The 9,471-nt window shown below is 46.4% G+C and overlaps 1 long non-coding RNA gene across 1 annotated transcript; it reads right to left on the bottom strand.

The window, feature by feature from the left end:
• Positions 1–8,002: 8,002 nt before the first annotated feature.
• Positions 8,003–9,224, bottom strand: LOC140456792 (uncharacterized). The gene is made up of 3 exons (XR_011953128.1): positions 9,101–9,224; positions 8,233–8,317; positions 8,003–8,128 (listed from the first exon to the last, which is right to left on the bottom strand). It is a non-coding gene; the product is annotated as an uncharacterized lncRNA (long non-coding RNA).
• Between the last annotated feature and the right edge of the window lie 247 nt (positions 9,225–9,471).

Below are 9,471 nucleotides of genomic sequence, written 5' to 3'. Positions count from 1 at the left end.
CACACAGCGAGGGAGGGACATGCACACACACACGCGCACACACACACACACAGCGAGGGAGGGACACACAGTGAGTGAGTAATATGCATACACACACATACAGAGTGAGGGGAGGACACCATCACACACTGCAAGAGGGGCGCGCGCACACACACACACACACACACACACAGCGAGGTTGAGACACGCAGACAGAGCAAGGGTGAGACATGTGCTCAGAAAGCGAGAGGGGATACACACACACACACACAAAGTGAGGGAGGGACACGCACACACACATGGTGAGGGAGGGACATGCTCACACACAACGAGGGAGGTACAAAACACACACAGTGAGGAGAATTACACACACACAGCATGGGAAGGGGACACACACACGCATACACACACATATACACAGAACAATGGAGGGACACGTGCACACACAGTGATGTGTCTCCTCGGACATATCATCGTCCAGCTCTCACTCCAGTCTGCTCCCTCACAGGGTCACCGTCTCTGTGACTCCCAGGTACAACTAGGCCTCGATCCTCAGTGCGGATTTATATTCTCCCAGGTGAGAGTCAGCCTCATGCTCCTGCTCCAAGTTGGTCCCTCACACGGTCCCTCCCTCTGTGACTCGGTGCTGATTTCGAGGCTCGTGCTCTGCTTTTTATCCAACTCCAAGTCCCAGTCGGCCTTGACCCTCGCTGCTGATTTATATTCTCCCGTTTTGTGCTGCTCTCTCTCAGGTTCTCTCCCCTTGTGATTCCCAGGGGGTAGGCATCAAGCCTCAGCTGAGATTTATTACACCCCATTCCACACTGCTCTCTTACAGGATCGCCGTTGTGCCTGGAAGACAGTGGGGAAGGGGAGGATTAGACAGAGCAGAGGGTGTTACAGTGATTGAGGGAGCTGTAGGGGATGAAACAGGTTATCTGGGGAGCTAGGCAGACCTGCAGTAACTAAAGAACGTTACTGGAAGATACAGCGAGAGTTGGAGACACTGAAGAAGGTAAAGGAAATAGAGAGATGGTGGATTGTTCATGACGGAGCTTTGTAGAGTCGAAAGGGCTTCAAAGTTTGGGAGAAGATCTGGAGCTCGGGTGCTCATTATTGTGGTTCTGTTCACCGAGCTGGGAATTTGTGTTGCAGACGTTTCGTCCCCTGTCTAGGTGACATCCTCAGGGAGCCTCCTGTGAAGCGCTTCTGTGATCTTTCCTCCGGCAACTATAGTGGTTTGTATCTGCCGCTTCCGGTTGTAAGTTCCAGCTGTCCGCTGCAGTGGACCGTATATTGGGTCCAGGTCGATGTGTTTATTGATTGAATCTGTGGATGAGTGCCATGCCTCCAGGAATTCCCTGGATGTTCTCTGTTTGGCTTGTCCTATAATAGTAGTGTTGTCCCAGTCGAATTCATGTTGCTTGTCATCTGCGTGTGTGGCTACTAAGGATAGCTGGTCATGTCGTTTCGTAGCTAGTTGGTGTTCATGGATACGGATCGTTAACTGTCTTCCTGTTTGTCCCATGTAGTGTTTTGTGCAGTCCTTACATGGGATTTTGTACACTACATTGGTTTTGCTCATGTTGGGTATCGGGTCCTTCGTTCTGGTGAGTTGTTGTCTGAGAGTGGCTGTTGGTTTGTGTGCTGTTATGAGTCCTAGTGGTTGCAGTAGTCTGGCTGTCAGTTCAGAAATGTTCTTGATATATGGTAGTGTGGCTAGTCCTTTGGGTCGTGGCATGTCTTCACTCTGTTGTCTTTCCCCGAGGCATCTGTGGATGAAATTGTGTGGAGTTTGACCCCACCCCACAGCTCACCAATAGGATAAACAACACACTGAGAAACCTACAAAAAAAACGGACAGATAACCAGGTTTGAACTAGAGAGAATGAAAACTGAAAGCAACAACACCCCCAGATTCTATGGACTACCCAAAGTGCACAAACCAGCCATCCCACTCAGACCCATCGTATCACTACCAGGGACACCATCACACAAACTGGCTAAAGAACTACAGCAGAAACTGAAACACCTGGTCAGCGGATCCAGACAATCTATACAGTCAACACAGGAATTCTTGGACATCATCAGAAATACACACATGACAAGGAAGAAACCCTGGTCTCATTCGATGTAATGGCACTGTTCACCTCTATCGACAAAACCCTAGCCAGAGAAACAATAGCCAACCTGCTGGACATACAGAACAGACAACAGGACGGTGAACTTATCAACAAAGACGGCATACTCAAACCACTGGACCTGGGCCTCACAACACACTTCACATTCAACAACCAAATATATGAACAAATCAACGGCACACCCATGGGCTCACCCATCTCTGGACTCATAGCACAAGCAATAATGCAAAGGTTCGAACAAACAGTCTTACTGCAAATTCAACCCAAACTCTGTGTCAGATATGTAGATGACACCTTTGTAATCGTTAAAAACACAGAAATAGAGAACACACACCGGATCATCAACGCCACACTCACAGGAATCCGATTCACTAGAGAGGAAGAAAAGGACAACCAACTCCCATTCCTAGACGGGACGGTACAGAGAACACCGAATGAAAAATTCACCACAAAGGTATACAGGAAAGCCACACACACAGACCAAGTCCTGAACTATGAAAGAAACCAACCCAACACACACAAAAGAAGTTGCATCAAGACACTGTTCAAAAGGGCCACAACATACTGCAGTACACCAGAACTGCAAAAAGAGGAAGAAGAACACCTATACAATGTATTCGCCAAAAACGGATACCCCCGCAATTTCATTAGGGACTGTCTGTATGGATTTGCTCGATGACTGTCCTCTGATATTGATGAGGGCAGTGCAGATGGTGTGGTTTATATGGAGTTCATTAAGGTCTTTGTCAAGGTCCCACACGGAAGGCTGGTCCAAAAGGGAAGAGCCCATGGGATACAAGGTAAGTTGGTGAATTGGGTTCACAATTGGTGGAGGGTTGGTTTTGTGATTGAAAGCCTTTGCCCAGCGGGTGTACCACAGGGATCTGTGCAGGAGCCATTGCTGGCTGTTACATACATTAATAACTTGGATATCAAAGCAGAAGGAATCATTAGTGGTTTGCAGATAACATGAAAGGTGAGGGTGTTGTCCATAGTGAGGGGGATGGACTCAGGCTGCAGTCTGATATCGAACAGATGATAAACTGAGCAGAGTAATGACAGACCGAGTTTACTTCTGATCACTGTAAGGTAATACACTGTGGGAAATCTCATAAATGAATGATATCCATCATGAATGGTAGGTCCTCCTGGAGTACTGAGGAACACAGGGACCTTGGTGGGCAAGTCCCTGGATGTCTGAAGGTGTCAGCACAGGTAGACAGGGTGGGGAATACACCTGAACTGGGAGCAGGAGGGGGACCCACATCCTGGTGGGGAATGTTGCTGGAGCTGCTCAAGGGGATTTAAACTCGTCTGGCAGGGCTGTGTGACCCCAAAGAGTCGTAAGGCCAGAAAGAAAGTTGAGGCTGGTACAAATGTTCAAGAGAAGAATATAAGTAGACAAGGGAGGGCAAGGACATAGCAGACAATTAGGGAAAACTGGTGGATTAAACTGCAGTTATTTCAATACAAAAGGCCAGACAGATAAGGCAGATGAACCCAGAGCATGGATGGGAACATGGGATTGGGATCCCATAGATATTACAGAAACACAGCTGAGGGAGCAACAGGAGCAGCAGCTCAATGTTCCGGAGACAGATACTACAGGAAGGATAGAACAGGAGGCACAACAGGAGGAAAGCTGGTGGGTTTGATTGGGGGGAAACATCCCAGCAGTACCTAGAGGGAGGATTCATGTAGAATCGCCCAGTTAAACGATATTAGTGGAACCGAGAAATAAAAATTGGTCATTAGTTTTCTACGGTCGGACTACAGCGATAGGCAATGGGAGATGGAGGAGCAAACATGTCAGGAGATTTCAGATATCTCTTAGAATAATAGGGTTGTAATGATAGGGGATCTTAACTGTTCCAAACCTGGACTGGGATTGCTACTAAGTTAAGCATTTGAATGGAAGGTATTTGTTAAGTGTGTTCCGAAAACTCCCAGTCATTATGTAAGTGGCCCAACTGGAGAATGGGGCTAAACCTGACCTCCCCTTGGGAAACAAGGCAGGGAACGGGACTGAGGTGTTAGTGGGGGAGCACTTTGGAAAGTTACCACAATTGTATTAGATTGAAAATAGCGATGGAAAAGGACAGGCCTGGTCCACAAGTTAAAGTTATTCAATGGAGCAAAATAGTATTAGACAGGAATTTTTAAAGTAGATCTGGGGAGGCTATTTGCAGATAAAGGGAAGTCTGGCAAGTAGGAATATTTTAAACCCGAGATAAAAGGAGCGTTCAGGGCTAGCGTGTTCCTGTTAGTGTGCAGCTCAATGCTGACTGAATTAGGAAACACTGGCTGAGATTCGAGGCTGTGATCAAGGAAAAAAAGGGGTCACATGTCAGATATAACTGGCTGACTCAAGGGAATCCCTTCAGGAGCATCGGGGCTGTAGGAATACACTTAGAATGGAAATCAGGAATGAAAAAGGGGACATGAGATCGCTTTGGCAGAGACAGTTAAGGAGAATCCAAAGAGACTCTACAAGTGTATTAAGAGCAAAAGAAGAGCTCGGGACAAACCCGGTCTCCTTAATGATCAATGAAGGCAACGATGTGTGAAACGACAAGATCCAAAACAAATATGTCACTTTGGAACTTACTGTGGATAAAGACTGGGGCGCTCAGGGAACTAAACAGTGTTTGGCCTGACAACTATTGGAATACTGTGTGTAATTCTGGTCTCAATGCCATCGGAAGGATATCGTGGAACATGAAAGGGTTCAGAAGAAATGACCAAAGATGTTGCCAGGGTTGGAGGGTTTGTGCTTCAGGGAAAAGCCTGAATAGGCTGGGGCTGTTTCCAGTTGAACATGGGAGGCTGAGGAGTTAACCGATAAAAGGTGTTTAAAATCATGGTGGTCATCGACAGGGTCAATAGACAAGGTCATTTCCCCAGGCAAGGGAAACTTTTCAAAGGGGTCTAAAGGACAACTGGCTCCCGCAGAGTGGATGGAATAAGCTGCCAGAGCAAATAGTGGAGGCTGATAGAAATACATTTAAAAGGCATGTGGATGGGTGTATGAATAGCAAGGGTTCAGAGGGATATTGGCAAAATTGTGGCAAATGTGACTAGAAACGTCATGCAGGAGTTGGTCCGAAGGGCCTGTTTCGTGCTGTACATCTCTATGACTCAATGTCTTGAAATGAGTCCACATTATAGAAAAGGAGGTGCTCAAGGTTTTAAAACACACAGGTAGATAAATCCCCAGGACCTGATCAAATGGATCTCAGGACATTGTGGGAAGCTGGTGAAGAAATTGTAGGCCCCCTAGCAGATATATTTGTACCATAGAGAGCTATGTGTGATAGGCAGGTAGACTGGAGGGTGGCATTGTGGACAGTGAAGGTTTTCTGAGATTACAAAGGGATCCTGATGAAATGTGTGAATGGCTGAAAAACTGTAGATGGAGTTCAATCTGAATAAATGCGAGGAAATGCATTTGGTACAACAAACACATGCAGGACTTATACAATTAATGGCAAAACCTTCGGTAGTGTTGTAGAACAGAGAGAACTCAGGGTTCAGCTACATAATTCTTTGAAGTTTGCAACATGGAGAGACAGGATAGTTTAAAAAAAGGTGCTGGCCTCACTTGCTTTCATTGCTCAGTCCTTTGGATATCGGAGTTGGGAAGTCGCATTGAGATTATACAGGCCATTGGTGAGTCCTCTTCTGGAATACTGTGTCCAGTTCTGGTCGCCCAGTTATAGGAAGGATATTATTAAGTTGGAAAGGGTTGAGAGGAGGTTTACTGGGATGTGGCTGGGTACAAAAGGCTTCAGTATAAAGAAAGGCTGAATAGGTTGGTATTTTTCACTGAAACCTGAATGTTGACAGATGACCTCATAGAAGTTTATAAAATCATGAGGGGGATAGAGTTAATGGGAGTTATATTTCCCCTTGGACAGGGGAGTTTCAAGACAAGGCACTACATTTTTAAGTTTAGAGGAGAGACATTTTAAAAAAAGACATGAGGCACATTGTTACACAGAGGGTGGGTTGTGTGTGAAATGAACTTCCTAAGGAAGGGGTGAACATGGGGACAATTACAACGTTCAAAAGACATTTGGATTAGTACAGGAATAGGAAAGGTTTGAAGGGATATGACCCAGGAACAGGCAGGTGGGATGAGATCCGTTTTAGAGTATGGTTAGCGTTAACTGAACAGTGCGGTATGACTCCGACTATGAATATAATCTTTTGTCATTAATTAAGAAAGGCTGCAAGAGAAAGCCAGGGAACTACAGACTGATGAGCGAGACATCAGGGTGGGTCAGTTGTTCGAGGTCATTCTGAGAGGTAGGCCTTGGAAAGACAAGGCCTAATTACAGACAGCCAGCATGGCTTTGTGCGTGGGATAACATGTCCCACAAACTTGACTGGAGTTTGCTCAAGATGTGACCAAAAAGATAGATGAAGGCAGAGCAACAGACGTTGTTTCTGGCTTCTGCAAACCCTTGTTCAGGGTGTAACATGATACATTGGTTAGTAAGGTTAGATCACAAGGGATCAGGGAGAGCTAGCCAACTGGATACAAAATGGGATGACAGTGGGAGACAGAGGGTGGGGGGAGAGGGTTGTTGTTCAGACTGGGGCCTCTGACCAGCGGTGTGCTGTAAGGACTGGTGCTGGGACCACTGTTGTGCACCACTTACATAAACAACTAGAGTGAAAATATAGGTGTCCCTGTTAGTATGTTTATGGATACCAAGATTAGTGGAAGAGTGGGCAGAGAATATAGTTATCGAAGGGGATGTTAATCAACTGGGCCAAGGAATGAAAGATGGAATTTAATTCAGGTATTGGATTTAGTTCAGACAAACCAGGGAGGACTAACACGGGTAATGGTTGGGCCCTGGGCAGTATTTTAGAAAAAAAGAGACACCAGGGGGTGCAGTTACATTGTTCCTTGGACTGGCATCACAGGGCGACAGGGTGTTGAAAGCGGCAATTGGCACACTTGTCTTCATTGGTCAGAGCATTGAGAACATGAGTTGGAGATATTGGTAACACTGTCGTCAATATTTCTCCTGGGCAGAGGAGGCCACGGGGTGACCTTATAAAGGTTTATGAAACTATGTATAGTCTAAGTAAGGTAAATTGCCAAGGGTAGGTGAGTCCAAAGCTAGAGGCATAAACGTGAGGTAAGAGAACAAGGATTTAAAGAGGGAGCTGAGGGGCAACATTATCCACAGAGGATGGTGCATGGATGGAATGGACTGCCAGAGGAAATGGTGAAAATAAGTACAATTACAACACGGAAAAGACACTCGGGCAGGTACATGGAGAGGAGAAGGTTTGAAGGGATATGGGCCAAACACAGGCAAATGCGACTCATTCCATTCAGGAAATCTCAGCCGAAGAGTCATGCCGCACAGAAACAGACCCGATGTCTCCAGTTCATGGAGGAGGAGACTATCGAGACAAGGCATGTTGTAGAGACTGAAGCAAGTTACAGCGATACGAATGGTCATCTGGATGAGAGGTTTCAAATATGTGAAATAATTGGTGAGAGGGGAGGAGATGACAGAGATAGGAACAGTTATAGGAGTTAGAATGATTGAAGACACTGGTCATCAATACAAGCCATAGATACAGTGTTGGAGAGGGAATAGGGAACAGAAAGATCCCAGGCAGCATTACCACCCTCTCGTGGGAGGCCTGCTTTCCCCTCAGTTGTTCTGATGCTCCCTAAGAAAGCACAGGCCTGGACTGATAACTGGGAACTCTCGATGCTGTCTCATTACAACAAAACTTGCAGCAGGCGTGGTGATTGAGCCTGGGGTGTGTCTGTACTGTGCTCCCCCTGCAGCACTTTCTCTATGTCATGTCTTGTTAGCTGATGTTTGGATCCCTCTGCTCTGTGCACTGGAATGATCTTACCTGGCAGCAGGATTTATTGAAGACTCCCGACCTCCCTGACTTTGTCTTTCTGGCTGACCAACCATCGTCCCAACCAGTCGTTGGCCAGTCTATTGAGTCAAGAACACCATGGGTACCTGTAGAAGACACAGAAATAGGCAAAATGGGAAATTAGACGAATGCTTTGAAGGTTACACATACAGAATGGCACTGAGCCCACAGAGATCTGGAAAATCCTGACCTGTGTTGCCTCATCTCTCTGGAGTGGAGAATTCTGTTGGCTTATGATCTGGAGTAGCTTCAAAAGTGAGAGACGCTGACAGAGGCTGCAATTAGACACACACAGTGAGGGATACCACATGGAGAGGTACTGAGTCACATCACCAGAGTGCCGTGTCAAACAATTGTGCAGGAAGAAAGAGTTTTGATTCATGTTGCACTGTGATATACAAACTGTGAGCAGGTGAAGTGATGGCCTAGTGGCATTATTGTGTGACAATTTATCCAGAAACTCAGCAAGTGTTCTCTGGACATAGGTTCAAATCCCACCATTGCAAATGGTTGAATGTGAAGTAAATGCTTCAAAAATGATGTAATTAAAAACCTGTAATTGAGTATTAAACAATTGCTGATGTTAATAAAAATCCATCGGATGCATTCCTGTCTTTAGTGAAGTAATCTGAGATGGGACTGGGATATCACAGGTATTACAGAAACAACAGCTGAGGGAGGGACAGGACAGGCAGCTCAATGTTCCAGGGGCCAGATGCTGCAGGAAGGACAGAAGGGGAGCTGAGAGAGGAGGAGAGCTGCTGGTTCTGACTGGGTGAAACATCCCAGCAGGACTGAGAGAGGATATTCCTGTAGGATCACCCAGTGAAGCTGTGTTCGTGGGATTAATCAATAACAATGGGGCTTCCCTTTCCTCTGATTGTTCCACAGACCCCGAGAGCCCCGCCCTCCTGCACCTTGACCTTCTCAAGATGGCGGCCATTAGCGCTCACTCTTCCCTCAAACAAATGGCGGCCGTGACCCTGGGCCCCTTCCCTGATCAGAGACCGCCGTCTCCTTACCCGGGCCTAGAGGGTCTTTTTCGAGTTATTTTTAACCTGATTCCAGGACTTGTGAAATCTCTCCGCTCCTTTCTCCCAGCTTGGCTCCCACACAACAACTCTGAGCGCCGCTCTCTGAAGCTGATCGCAGCCGCTGCCGGAGAAAGCAGCTCCATGTCTATCTTTCTCAGTGACCTGATCAATGTGACAGTGCGCATGCTCTGTATGGAAACCAAACTGCGCGTGCGTCTGAGATTGCCAGTGAGTTTATCGACAATATTCATAACTGCACAGGATTATGGGTGAAATAATAGTCATTAACAAATGCTCTGTCGAGTTGCAATCATTGAGTGGTTTATATGCAAATAGATTGATCGATCCAATTTAACCATGCTAGCCAGATATGTAAATTACCAATTGTTCTGGGA

This window comes from Chiloscyllium punctatum, chromosome 31 (assembly GCF_047496795.1).
Source record: "Chiloscyllium punctatum isolate Juve2018m chromosome 31, sChiPun1.3, whole genome shotgun sequence".
Lineage (NCBI taxonomy): Eukaryota > Metazoa > Chordata > Chondrichthyes > Orectolobiformes > Hemiscylliidae > Chiloscyllium > Chiloscyllium punctatum.
This window is presented reverse-complemented; position numbering and strand designations above follow the sequence as displayed.